The sequence below is a fragment of the Anser cygnoides genome, chromosome 6, assembly GCF_040182565.1.
Source record: "Anser cygnoides isolate HZ-2024a breed goose chromosome 6, Taihu_goose_T2T_genome, whole genome shotgun sequence".
NCBI classification, from domain to species: domain Eukaryota; kingdom Metazoa; phylum Chordata; class Aves; order Anseriformes; family Anatidae; genus Anser; species Anser cygnoides.
In genome coordinates, this window is record NC_089878.1 from 35,552,143 (window position 1) to 35,564,581 (window position 12,439).

At 39.6% G+C, this 12,439-nt stretch overlaps 1 protein-coding gene across 6 annotated transcripts in view; it reads left to right on the plus strand.

The window, feature by feature from the left end:
• Positions 1-12,439, plus strand: part of THSD7B (thrombospondin type 1 domain containing 7B) — a 518,195-nt gene that overhangs the window by 111,644 nt on the left and 394,112 nt on the right. For 5 of the 6 annotated variants that reach the window (XM_066999216.1, XM_066999215.1, XM_013186367.3 and 2 more), the window contains exon 4: positions 5,971-6,045. The gene's annotated coding sequence lies outside the window, so the exon portion shown is untranslated. Of the gene's footprint in view, positions 1-3,677; positions 4,151-5,970; positions 6,046-12,439 lie in introns of those variants that run through there. The other variant, XM_066999220.1, reaches the window with a different exon arrangement.

Here is a 12,439-nt window from a genome sequence, read left to right on the forward strand (position 1 = left end):
GGCTTGAAACATGGTAGTGTGGCTGGTAGGCATTTGTGAAGGAAGGCTGCTATCTCCTACCCTTTTCAACACAGGTTGCATAAAACAAGTAACAGTAATCAGGAAGCACCATCTGAAGTCTTCTTTCTAATTTCCCAAAGAATGTAAGTACATTTTTGCACAAGAAAGAAGAAAATAAAACCCTGAACTAAATAGTGAAATATGACACACAGCATAGAACTTTGCTAAGGAGAAAATGTGAAAGAATATGTTTATGATGAGTCTTAGAGCAGACAAACTGCTTGTGACAGGTCACCCAGATTTGTGGAATGATCTTTTGCTGAACTGAGAAACCAACGTTGGCATGATATTCTCTGTTTTTCCTTATGATACTTACACCATAGGGAGATGAAAATATACACCAAGTTCTAGAGTGAAGGCTGCAACACCCTACTTATGAAAAAAAAAAAAAAAAAGCTCTTACAACTCTTTATGCCTGAATAATAATTCAAGCAGAATGGGTACACAAGTCCTGCTGCAACTTAACACCCACTTGAAATGTTAAAGCTCCTTTTCTACAATGCTGAAAATAATGAGAATTTAATCAGAATCTCCTGATAGTATGGTACACAACTGTAAAGCCACAAATGAAATACATTTGCTAACACATTCTTGAGAAGAAAATCTGCTGGATACCTTGCAGGTACCCATTTTTTTCTTTAGCTGTGAAGAGAAGGCACAAGTATTTCAGAGAGCAACGAAAATATGCCTTCACAATGAAGTGGCTTGCATGCCCCTTTAATTTGAGAAGCTTGCAGAATAGAGTTATGATGAAATTATAAGTACTGTACATTTAAGTATAATTTAACTAAAAAACAATTCGCCTTGTGCAGCTCATTCAGAGACAATAGCAAAGTGACTAGTGGACCTTCAAGTGAAAAATGAATAGCAACCAGTCAGGAGGAGTTTGTGTATTCGCAGAAACTAGTGGTATTCATTGGACTATTTCATATGATTAGGAGGTTAACTCATGACTTATTATAAAAAGTAAAAAAGGTGAAACACTATCAAGAAAAATTCATTTGGCAGCAGGTAGTTTGTTGCCTATGGGTCTTTAAAAGTGTCTGGATAGGGGACACAGTCTCACCAGAGGGTGTATGTTCTCTGTGTGGTAGAATTTAGGAATTTCGATTTAAGCTGCAAAGCTAACAACTTAATTCGCCTATCGTGGGGTGAATAGGCCATGCGTGGGTTTTCAACTATAATTACTACACAAAGATTTTGTGTAGGAACTTTATATAAAGATATAATGCCTATTGATAAAGTGATTCATAACAATGTAAGCAAGTAGACTGAAAACATAATTAGGCCACTTATGTGATGATGACATTCTGTATTTGCTGTAGCTTTAAGCTTCCCTGATTGAGAAAGAAAAATGGCTGTTAGCAGCACCATATAATCCAGAACCTCCTGAGCTGTGCTCTGCTCTGCTATGTGACCCACTGCTGGCCCATGAAGTATATCAAACTGTCACATAACAAGAGCACCAACTTAACGCTGGACTTGGTTAAAGCTGACTTCCCCCAAACGTATCACAGCTTGCCATGACACCAATCTGTAACTTCCATCTTGATCCAAGTGTAATAGCAGAGTCCATGCAGCTGATCCCACAAAACACTGCCACTTTTGTACTCCTTGCTCAGGATGTGGGAGCAGAGGCTGATGCAATGAGCATATGCAGTCAGAAAGGAAAAACCTGGGATTGTGGTCCTGGTTTGGAGAGAGGGGGCACTTGGGGATGGGGTATCAGGTCAGGATCCTGACTTGGGAGAACTGAGATTGTGCTCATGCTTGTGCTGGTGGTTCTGGGATGGAAGTGCATGTCTTTATACATGTCTGACCATACACCCCACGCATAATAAGCCTCATGTTTCTGAGAAGCAAGAAATATGATGCAGATATGGTGAAAATCTGCTGAATTGCAACATCTTTATTAAAACATATTATTTATAAACTCAATTCTTCATAAACTTCATTTACTGTAACTGGAAAATTTTAAGTAATTGGGCAAATTAAAGGAAAAAATCCAAACACACTATGATTTTTTTTAGTCGAAAAATGCTTTTGTTCACATTTTTAACCTGCTGATATATATTTTGATATATGACACTTCTAATGGATCATTGATGGATAATCTTGTACTACTGCTGATTTACCTGACTGCAAGCCAGGTGTGACAAGGTAAGGCAAAAGTCATTCAAATCTCTTTCAGCTGGCAGAATGGAGAAAATTCATGCATATCCCTACTGTTCAGACCTTGAGAACTATTAATTGCCTTAAGTGTAAGCTTAGGAACAGAGCAGAACACTTAATCTTCTAACAGGTCTAAATCTTATTTACCATTCAGTTACAAGCTTTTTAATAAAAAAAGAGGAGGCTTTAATCTTCCAGTTCTCAACCCCTAACCAGATTCCTGGTTAGGTTAAATCTGATCTAATAACCTAATTGTTAAACAGCTTATGATTGATTCCTGTCAGACTCTAGTAGTTGTGCGTTGTATATAGCGTGTATATAGCATTTGCAGCTAGGTTTATGGTGCTGGGTACAGGTGACTTGCACAAGAATCTCCTTGATGTAGTAGCCATATTCCCACCCATTGTTTCTGGGAGATGCTTTTTAAGCACTAGGCAGCTATGTGCATTACTGAGTAAGCTGGGGGAATTGTTTCCTAGTTAAACTATGAAATTGAGTAAGGTACTTCCTTATAGGCCAACAGTTTCCTTCACAAACTAGTTCGTCCTGCCCACTTTGCACAGCAAGTGTACTTATTAAATACTGCTGTTAGGAAGACCTGGCATGGCACTGGATAGTTTTCTGTACCAAAGCATGAAATGAGACAGCCAGGGTGCAACTATCAGTGATGTTCGGAGCTCACAGGAGTTCAAACAACCTCCAGTGTATTCATACGAAACATCTCTGCCTGAAGATCAGTAGAGGCCAGGCTTTTCCAGAGAGTGCAACCTAATTGTGTAATGCTTTGTAAGCTCCTCTAGCCATCCTGATTTTTCACGTTGCTGTGCTGGAGAAGAACCCCGGAGCTCCCACAGGTTGCTCTGGGTTTGGGTGAGGGCAGGGACAGTCCTGTCCCATCCGTGACCGCCGGTCGGTGGCCCAGGGACAGCCTTTGTGCTGGGTGGATTGCCCCCCAGCTGGATGTGAGGTGACCTTGCTGTGGTCGGCCCTGCGTCTGAGGGGCGGTCAAAACCAAGCCGGGGCAGTCTGGTCCTCTGTGAAGTATGATAACAATGCTTTGCTTTCCTCTCTAAACACTGCTCGTTGCAGTTGAAATGCACAGTAACAACCCTCTTTGAAAATAAACGCGGAGCGTTTTCCTGCCTATCTCGGTGTGATAACTAAAGCAAGCAATTTTATTTTTATTTTTTTTTAAAATATTTTTATATTCGTCGTGCAGAAGCCGAGAACGACCGCTGCTTCCAACCCGAGGGCCCAGGCGAGGCCCCTGAGGCAGCGCCGAGGCGTTGGGCGGGCGCCGCCAGGGGGCAGCCTGCGCCCCGCTGACACACCGAGGGCGGCCCGGCCTGGCCCGGCCCGGCCTGGCCCGCTTGGGCCCGGGCTGTCCTGGCCTGTCGTTTCTGTGCCCAGAACGGGGGCGAGGCGCTGTGGAAGGGCTGTGAGGAAAACCAGGTGTAATGCTAGAGCTGAAAGAAAACGAGTAAAAGGAAAGCTAGCTGCTGCCTCCTGTTTGACCTCGTGTATTAACCCCAGATTACACAGAAATGTCAAAAGCAAAAAACCCCGTAAAAGTCTCTAAAAGCACTAAGTGCTGCCTTTGAACTGTTATCCCGTGTCTGTGTGACTATAATTTTATACAGCTAAGAGACACTTTCACTAAATAAGCAGAGGGAGGTAAATAAAACCAGAGGAGCAAGAACTATTCTAAGAAAAAATTGCCACCTTGTAATAAGGAGAGCACTTATTTGCAGTGGGGTGTTCTGGCCAGAACCAGCTTTCCGGGTGCCGTTCTCCTACTTCTGGGCTTTGCTTCCCACCAGCAATGCCACCGCCACCTGCGGGATTCCTCTGGTGGGGAGGATGCTGGCGTGGCCACCTCCTGTGCAGCTCCTGCTGTAGGACAGAGAGGCGAGGGGAGGTAAATCTTGCTTTATGCATAAAAACAGCAGCTAATCAAGCCATCCATCTGTGAGTTGCTTTAGGAGAAAAGTAATCCTGCGACAAGTTTAGTGAAAACAGCAAAGGAAGTTGGTTTCTTTGCAATTTAGGAAAGTGTCAAAGGACGACCTTCTATGAAAATGCTTTATGATATCCCTTAGGTGTGTTTTGTCTGATCTTTAGTGTATTGAGTAACACTTCGTAGAGGATACAGCTTTAAAAGTAGCTAGAAAACATCCATGCTGTTGTGGTTTCTGTAACTGGAAGGCTAAAATCCTATACAGGATTCACAGATACACTATTCAGCAGGGACAGAGCAGCCTTAGTATCTTTTGTGAAAATTTAGATCCAGATTAGAGTTAGGAGATTTGGGAGTGAGTGTAAAGGCTGTGACTTAACGTGAATGAATATGGTATCCTCACAAGATTTTGGTCCTCAGAGTTACACGTCTTGGGACACGAGGGGGTCCAGGCAAAGGACGTGCTTCTATTTATACTGGAAAACCACCTTTCCCATTTGGGATCCAACCTAGAACTTAAATCCGAGGGATGAATTTGGATGCAACACCTCTTAATTTCCCAGTATTTTACGTGGAAGACTTTTTTTTTTTTTTTTTTTCCTGTTGCCTATCACTAACTTCTGTACATCACTATATTAACTATGAGTATGTAAGTGAAGTTTGCAGTAGGTACTTACGTTGCAAGTAAATGACTTGTAAGTGTTGCATGGAGTTTAAATATTAGGATTGAATCATAAGATGTTCAACAAACAAGAAGGTAAATTTAAAAATGTTGAGTATCAAAATAATTCAGTATCACCACTTGTGTGGGGTGCTGATAAGACAAACAGCATTTTCCTGTGTTCATGACTATAGGGACTCAGCAAAGAAATGGCACTTCTCTGATAGTGTAGAAGCCAACCCAAAAGCCAGATGGAAAGGCAGGGAGGAGGTCTGTAAACTGCTAGATGACAAAGCTGTCTTGTCGCAATCATCACCGTAATCTTTTCTAAAAATGTAAGACTGTTCATGGCTAAATACCATCAAAAGCTATATGGTCTCAAACAGGGATTCTTGGCAGTGCTCAGCGGTAGCATTTCAGCTACTGTAGTTGCTAGCTGCACCCTTAGAAGTCAGTGTGATGCTGAGAGCTGAATTCATGGAAGGTCGAGGTAGCACTGGAAAATCATTCTAATCATCAAATCTGGATGTAATTAAAAATTGCATGATTAATCTTGGATAAGGGTATAGCTATATAATTTACACTACTAGTAGGTCTTTTTATAAAAAGAACAAGGAGGTTCTGTCTTCCAGACTACAGAGCAAGGATTTTTTCTGGTAATCTCTTTCATCTCTGATGGCACTTTTGGCTGATTCTGACTGGTTTTGCCTATCCAGTTTGATTTTTTTTTTCCAGTTCTCACAGGGATTAATGTTTTCTGTAAAAGAGAATAGAGATTTACCAGATATTTGATGGTTGAGTTTAGATGGAAGATACAGACAGCTATTGCTTAGATTGGTGAAGGAGTCTTCCAAAGAAGCCTTTAAAAATAACATGTTCTGGACAGGGAGTTCCTATAGGCAAAATGGGAGAATGTCATACTTACGCAGGTTCCTTTGGTGATATATATATATATATTTTTTTTTCATGGGGAAAAGAAAATGTAGAGGTTATGATAATTTTTTTTTTTGTTATAGGCCTTTGTGCAAGTGGGAAGACTGTCCTGACAAGTGAGTTTTATGGGAAGTGAACAAAACATGCCTCAAGTAACAAATGGTACCTTGTCCACTTGCTTTTGTAGGCATGTGGCTGTTGAGTCAGAAAGCTATCTTGCCTCCTGAAGAAAAGCAAGCCTTACCCATCACCTCGCGAATCTGTAAGTAGATCACTTATCCTAACTCTATTACACCTACTCTAACTGCTCCATAACAAGCAGTTAAATTTTTGGGGCAAGTGCTCTGATGGTGGTAGGTCAGCAATGTTCTTTCTGTGTTCACCCTGGCAGGCTGGTACTGCTGAGCTTGTCACCTAATGGGATGCAGCACTCTACGCAGCACCATTCCCTCCCATCTGTGGTATTTCCATTTTGTGATTGTCAGTCTCTCCAGTGGGCTGGGGAAAAAAAACCACAGCTCCTTTCCTCTCAGGCTCCCTCTTGGTGGGTTGGAGGGCTGAGTATTCCCTTTGTAGCCATAAAATATGCTCGGATTGGGAGTAGGAGGATATTACAGAGAAATCAAGCAGCATCTGCTTTTGCTTCCGTTTAGTGCTAGTGTTGGTAGAATAACCTCATTTGCTTAGGAAGAGTCAGCATACCTGCTTGTGAATCTTTTTTCCTCTCAGTGGAAATGAAAGAACAGCCAGGGACCAACTGAAGTAAAGTTGAATTTGACAAAAAATAGGGAAAATATCTGTTATTTATTCATTGCCTTAAATGATGAACAATAGCACAGCACTAAAACTATGAATAAGTAACTCAGTGATTCACATCTAAAGCCACAGAATCTTGACACAGGAAGAAATTGTATTTTGACATGACCCCAGTGCAGACAGGTAATTCCATACAGTTGGTGTGTATTACCTAAAATGCCATTAAAATCCTTGACTTTGAAAATACTAGAGACCTAAATTTTTAAGTGTCCCTGGGTGACTTGAATGTAATGCTATGGATATGAAGTGAAATTTTCCTCTAATGGATTTAAACCCATTGCACCGTGTATGAAGACTTGAAGAATTTTTTTTAAGACTCTGACAGACATAATATGAGTAGTTGTAGGCTTAGAGGTAAGTATTAATAATAAAGATGAATGAATATCTTCCTTTTACTTTTCTGTAATTTATATATAAAGGAGAAATTTTGCAATCTTTTTGTGTAATCAACCGGAATCTTTGATTTCCTAGATAAGAAACACAAGAGTAATTCCTGAGACCTTTTCTGTTTCTTTTAAGAGGTTTTATATGCAATTAATTAACTGTAAATATGGAATCTTCGTATCAAAAGAAAGAACCTAAAGGTAGAGGTTAGCTTTTTTTTTTAAATTTATTTATTTAATGTGAGTTATTTGAGAATATGAGTTAATTCAAATGTGAATATCAGTTGAACTGATCCGATAAGGGAGTGAGTTTTGATATCTTGGGTTTGGAGCTCACATACATTGCTCTCCTGATGCTTTCCTATGCAGTGCAGACACAGGGAGACATATATTTTCTGTAAGTCTTCTGTATAGATTAATTTTTAGACCTACCTATAAGCTCTTTCGTTAAAAAAAAATGTTTTCAGTATTAAAACAATTCTCTTTTCTTCATCCTTGGTTGTTACTGGGTGCATTATTTTGAGATTCACCAATTACTTCAGTAAGTTGGAAAGCAAGGTCTGGAAATATTGGTAAGAATGTAAACATTCATGCTTATTGCAGATATTTCATACTGGAGGGAGACATACAAATGAAGTAAAACAACAAACACACTAAGGGTTACCTCCTGGGATTTCTTGAACAGAAAGGAAATGATACCCTACACAGGGTGTTTGAGCCTGTTAATGAGCAGATGTAACTGGCAATCTTCCATAACTTGCTCTTAAATCATATCGTTATATAAGTAAAACTTGATTTCTGATCTGACTTTGGTGAACTGATAGTGAAATACGCACAAAAGCAAGCAGTTCATGCTGCACCATTTATTAAGCTTATTTAATGGTTATTTATGTTAGTATGTCAGAAATGTGTGGTGCTGGTGAAAAGAGAATGCATGGGCAAATGGAAAGACAAAGTAGTACTTTAGAAGTTGTGTTATTTGTTCCTGCTCATTACCTTGTTGTTTGGATGCCCATTGTTGATGACTTGATATAAGAAATTGCAAATGACACTTTTTGGCAATGCATTTATATTATTTTCTCAACAGATATTTAAAAAACTTTCCCAGTTTTGTCATGTGTGCTTGCCCAAAGTATTGGTATTTTCTCACAATATAAGTCAAAGATTTGATTTAGTTTTCTGAGTTCAAATTGTGCTGCATTTTGTTTAATTTCTTTTTATACCTGGAGAGCTCAGAAGATCCAGATATTATGAAAACATTTGTCTAAGTCTTAATCTTTTTATTTGATCCAGAGTGCTTCATGTGAAAAGCACAGCCCAAGGACTTTTGAGAAGAACAAAAAACCACAGTGGATAATTTCAGCAGTCACGTTACACAAAATCAAATTTTGATGTCATGATTCTTTGTGAATCAAAATATGTTTATGTAGGAATTTATTATTTCATATTCCTTTCTGACCAGTCAGCCATACTGGTATCACTTCCTCTGATTTGGTATTCAGCTTTGCTTTTACATTTTACAAGGGTTGCTGTTTGCTTTCTCATTCAGAAAAGAGCTTGATATCATGAGCTGTGTGAGAAGAGATTACTTCCTCTGGTTAAAATGCGTACCTCCTGGATGTAGAGTGTTGCCAAGTATAAAGAGTCTGACTATTCAGAGGTGACTCCTCAAAATGCCTGCACTAACAGGAAGCCATCACAGGAGATGCAGGCAGTGTCAAAGCAAAACTGCTCTAGGCTTCACCTGCAATTGGCTCCTGGATAATATTGTTAGATTTTTTTTTTCTTGTGTTTTATTTATTGTAGCAGGAATGATTTTCCAAGGACTGGAATATATTCCCTTTGTAGAGAAAACTCCACCCAAAGACCTCTGTATTTTGGCAACGTTAAATATTGACTACTCAACTCATTGCTTGGAGAGATGTAAGGAAGGCGGTGCCAAAGGTTATGCTGAAAGAAGTTCAGAGATTGTACTAGTGAGGTAGCTAACCTGAGATGCTCTGTGGCAGGCCTCGAGCTCTTATGAGAGCTTAGCAGGAATGCCAGTTCCTCAGTAATGTGAAAAACAGGTGCAAGACTTTTCAAGTTAAATATAAAAACTAAAGTGAATACTTACTCGATTGGCTGAAAATTGTGGTTGAAAGTAACTTACCCAAAGTCATGTAAGGACTCTACTGTGCAGCTAGGAACAGAACCCTGCCTGGATTTATTTGAGTCATGAAACTTGTTTAAAAAGTCAAATCTAGCCTTTTGGAATAGGATCTTGATGGGGAACCACAGTTCCTCAAGCACTTACTAAAGGAATTTTGTGAAAAATATTTTTGTGTCTGTGTATGTCTCAACCATCTCTGTGTCTGGTGACAGATGTATTTAGTAAATTCTCAGTGACTTCTCATCCATGAAGCTGTTGTAGAAGAGTATAAAGATTTTACTTTTATAATTTTCTTCAGAAGATAGTCTATTTTGTTAAATTGCACTGCAAAGGGCTATCAGTGTCAAATTAAAAAGGCTTTAATTCGTTTGTGACCAAAATAAATTAAAAAATGCAGACTATGTGGATGATCATTAGAAAAAATACTCTGTTACCTAAAAGGATTTTTGAATTGCTCAGTGGTCATGCGTGTACAGATGGAAAATGTTTAAGAGATATTGAGATGGTCTCAGGAGACTAATATGAGAGAAATACCAGTAATGCTTAACAAACATCACAAGGAACAGCATGTTCTCAGGAACATGGTATGCTTTACACAGGGTAGTCGTACTTAACTTTTATGATTGTATATCTAAATTCCAGATGGGCTGAGCTTCTGTGGATCTGAAATATTAAATACACTGAAAACAAATATAGCGTCTTCCAACTTTGGGCTTAGAAAAGCTGTTTTCAAAAACACTCTAACAGGTAAGAAGGGTGTCCTGCCAAGACACCCAGACTTAGCAGTCAGCAGAGCCCTCATACCAGATGACATGCCGAATGTGCCACGTGTATTAAGAGTGCTTAGCACCAGCAACCAACAATCTTGAAGTCTAAAATTCGTGTGTCGTACTGATTAGAGGTGTGTGCCATACACATACAGACACATGAGCTTCTATAGGTAAATCACTGCGCTCCACCACTGCAGTCGCAATTACAGGCTCTCACACCTACATACTGCTTTTCGGCAGTGGAGAAATGCCCAAATATGAATAAAACTGCTTCTGTGCAAGGGCATTACTCTCATACTGTGTTCATTTCTAAACTGATATAGATCAGTATATGAAATGCACAGGCATGTTCAGTGATAGAGAGTAAGAGAAAATTTCCTGGTATCTTCGCATCTAAGATGGATGAATTCTCTGTCGTTCTCTTTTTTTTCTCCACAAGATGTTCTGACATAAAGGCTAGATCATTTGCGCATAGCAGCACAAATGCCGTTATCATGTTGATTGAGGTAAAGGGCAGAAGTGTTGGTCATAGGGATGCAGAAGAGAAGAAAAATCCCTTACTGCAAAACTAAAGCTTAAATCAATTTAAATGAAAAAACCTTGTACTGTCCAGGGAGGGAAGGACTCTCACGAAATCGGAGAAGGAACATTGAACTTGATACTAAAGAGCAGCATAGGAGAAAAAACGTGATGGGAGAGAGAATAAATCAGAGCAAAAGTGAAAAACGCCCCGGAGAAAATCTAACTAGAGCAGAAGAGAGACATGAAAAGCAAATCGACTCCTTTGTTTCACACTTAGCAAAGCCTGTGTGGATGGCAGCATCAGTGTCAGGCTTGAAGCTTTGAAAAAACAACAACCTTGAGCCACACAGGTCAGAAGCCATCCGAGCACAGCTTCAACCCTTCTTTACTGACACATGTCCTTGGTTTTATCTGGGCTGCTACAGCCTCTTCTTTTCTGGCCTTTTAGGACCCTTTATGGTCCATACCAAAGGGCTCCTTTTTTACATTTTTCTTTCTCACACTCCTCTTGCCACCTGTTTCACTGGCCCTGATGATTCCTTTTGCATCTACTCAGTTCTACTGCACTGCTCTTGTTCTCCCCGTTAAGCTCCTTATATGTGATCCTTCTCTCTACATTTACCTTTATCTTTCTTTTACTCTTCCAGGGTCTTGTGTTCCTTTAGCATCTCTTTTCTACGAGCTGCATTCGTCCTGTTCTGCCCTTCTCTTCACACCGTCTGTGTGCCAGGCTTAATGACCCTTTCCTTAGGTCCTTTGTATTTTGGGTGACTCTTTATAAAGCACTTTACCTCCCTTTCCTTCGGTTTCACAATGCTGTGAGATTACCAAGTGCTGATAATACCGCTGACTGCCTTTGTGAAATGTTTTGAAATCTGCTGGCGTTATGTGTGAAAGGTAAATATTATTGCTATTTAAATAAGTTAGTACTAAGAATAAGGTGGGCTGTGCGTATCTCTTTCAGAGCTTTAATGCAGAATACTCTTTGATCTTCCTTTGTCCACAGTAGACAAGTATGTGTGTGCTATGTATCAAGTGCCTACTGCAACCTAAGCTCCTGCTCAAATTTATTGATAATGCACAATGTGTGCATAATTTCAAGGTTATATCATTGGCCTTAAAATCTAGTGCCATATTTTGAGGGGGGATTGTACACTGCATTTGTGGCTGCCTTCCTACCTGAGGTATGGGCATAGGTGAGCGAGGAGGGGCCGCTGCAGAAACTTCTGTTGCTGGCCTGATGAATACATACAAGTACGTTGTTAAGTGCCAGATATACTTCCTACTCTTGCTAACCAAAAAATATGGTCATGGCTTTTCTTGAAATTTTCCCTCAAGAATCATTTATCTGTATGTTGAGAATAAGCATGAGCAATTTTCCCCAGAAGGTGAAGTTCAAAGCTGCTATTTCTGAAAACAGAGGCTTAGAAAGAAAATGCCACATCAGTTTTGACTCTGGCATCTCATCAACGCTTCCGGATCTATTTTAACTTAGCCTTTTGTAAAACAAACAATACATGCGAGAGCAGAGCTGGCATATATTTATCCTTCATTTAAAAGGAAGATTGTATTGAAGTTATTTTAGAGGGCTTTTTGGTTTTACATGAATTGTGAGTTGTAATTACGAACTTAGTGGAGACTTCACAAATGTTTACCCTGGTAAGCTGTTATTGCCAATTTCCCGGTACTAAGTGAGGAAGAATAATCTGATGTTTCATCAGATACTGAAGTACAAGATCTTCTGAAAAATACATGAAATACTTGTGTGAAAATGTGTGTTTTCATAAGCACTGGCTAAGTGTTTCTGAGCCTGATAAGGCTAAGCATTATGCATCAATATTGTGCAGGAGGAGGTGTGGTTAGAAAATCTCCCAAGGTCCTTTCTAGAACCAGATTCAATTCTTTATTGAAGAATATCTGCTCATAAGCAGTCTGTCGGATCAGTCATATGTTCATTGCTATAATTGTGTATATATATATACACACATCTATATATCTTTTTTGCTGGTTTGG